This window comes from Sphaeroforma arctica (assembly GCF_001186125.1).
Source record: "Sphaeroforma arctica JP610 unplaced genomic scaffold supercont1.2125, whole genome shotgun sequence".
NCBI lineage: Eukaryota > Ichthyosporea > Ichthyophonida > Sphaeroforma > Sphaeroforma arctica.
The window spans coordinates 6,308-8,515 of NW_014038433.1; positions in this window are offsets into that span (position 1 = coordinate 6,308).

A 2,208-nucleotide genomic window follows, 5' to 3' on the forward strand; every position below is an offset into this window, starting at 1 on the left:
ATATATATATATGTATTTATGTATATTTCGAGCTATGCAAATAAATCATAAAAATCTCATACCTCATACACCATTGCGCCTGGTGTTTCATTTAGGTACACTCCTGGCCTCTGATTGTTATTCACTGAGCCCCTAACTTCCCCCCCAGACCTTGGAGCATCCAAGGTGTTAGACCTTTCATTGTAGCTGAGTCGACTTGCTCGTGCTGCATCTTTGACCGTAAAACGGTTATTCATAGTGTATAGACGCGTCAAAGGTCATATACTGTTCGTATATATATCCTAGTATTATATTTGTTGAATGAAAGTAGGAAGTAAATATGAAGGGGGATTTTACAAGATTGTATAATTGATACACACATGTGTCAGTGTGGTTCTCTTTTATAAAGCTTACATAAACTCAGTCCGTTAACTACTTAACTATATTCACACTAAATATAGTCATCGGGTAGTACTACCGTAGTACAATATTGAATTTTAATGCTTTTCTTTGTGTCGGTCCTGCAATCCTGCGACCTGCAAGAAGGCTGCAAACGCCATACGACCTACAACTAAAATGATTGATAACATTTGTTTATTTATTGTAACATATTTACATACGCAATTTACATTGCTCGAAGGTCAAAACTCAAAATTACTTTTTTCTCCTTTTGTTGTTTAAAAAAGCAATACGCCAGTCTCGGTCTCACGACTCAGTCACAAGCCCAAGATCACATACAATGGATTCACATTTTGCTGTCTTGCTCACACCGAATTTTATTGGAGTGGATGAAAAGAGCGGGTATTAACTTTTTTAAATTTTATCACAATATATGGTCCAGTCACAATAATCCACTATCTGTGACGACTCTCAGTCGGACTGTCGGACTAACTGACTATCAGATGTAGGTTTAAAATTGCGAGCTTATTCGTAGACTCAGTCTGTGAGTCCGTAGCTCTGTGCCTGTGATTGTCTGGGGATTGCTGCTCTCTCTCTTTTAAAGTGAGCCGTGAGTCGTGAGTCGTGAGTTTTGAGTCGTGGCTCGTTTTGTTTTTGTTTTTTTTAAATCGGTCACAACAAGTTCACACTCATCACAGTCTCATAAATAATAAGTCATAACAAGAGGACTCAAAAAGTCAAAAGAAGGCTACATATGCAAAAAATGTAAAACTTAAAGAGACTGCATCAGCATTTCAGTGGACTCACTGTACTGCCCTTCACGGCTTCACAGTGGTAGTGTAAGTGCACAGCTACACAGCTGCACTCTTGCAGACCCTTTACTCTGTACGGTCACACTGCGGCAGGACTGTTGGCTGCACCGCTGCAGTCAGTGACTTAGTGCTGAGTTGCTGTCTTGCTAGAGTGCTGACACTGCTGGGTGAACTGGTGACTGCTGAGAACTGCTGAGTGCTGACTTCTTATCCTTCTTGACCTGCAATCTGCAGTAGTTTGCAGTATTTTTAACACTGTTAAAAAAATATCTGCACTCCTCAACAGTCAACCACACGCCATGCTAGAAGAAGAGAGTGAAGTGTTCAACAAGAAGTGACCGCCAAGGCTCACAACTGACAACTTTTGTCGCCAATCTCAAATCCGAAGACTGGAGAGTGAAGTTTCACATGTTGTAGGTATCTATATTTTGTAGCATATATTTGTTTCTTGGGTTTTTGTTTAGCAACCGGATTTCCATAGTGTTTTCAATTTCCAATTAGCGCACCTCCCCTAATTTATATAAAAAAAACAGTCAGAGACAATTTATAATAAAAAAATCGCAGATCCGCAGCGGGCGCAGTCGAATCAGAATGTCGATCACGACTTCACGACTTCACGTCATTTGATATTGTTGTCATACATAGCCTCCTAAAAAGAACATGTTGACAAAATAAGTAAAAATAATAGAATATTCCACACTCCACAGTACTCGTATTTTCGGGGGGTTTTTTTTCAAAGTTGTATGCAAAACACTAAACAGACAACCCAAGAGAAGCAACTAAACAATGAGTCAACAGCACAACTTCACCACTTCACAAGAAGTCACGAGCGAGAGAAGTGGTCGATACTCGATACAATAGTAACTATCCACACTTTCAAGTTTTCACACCTCTTCACCGGCCTATCCGTAATTCCGAATCTCTCTCTTTCCCACACTCAACTTTTCAACAGAAGTTATTTGCATATATATATATATATATATATATACTACTAATATATATATATATATATAATATA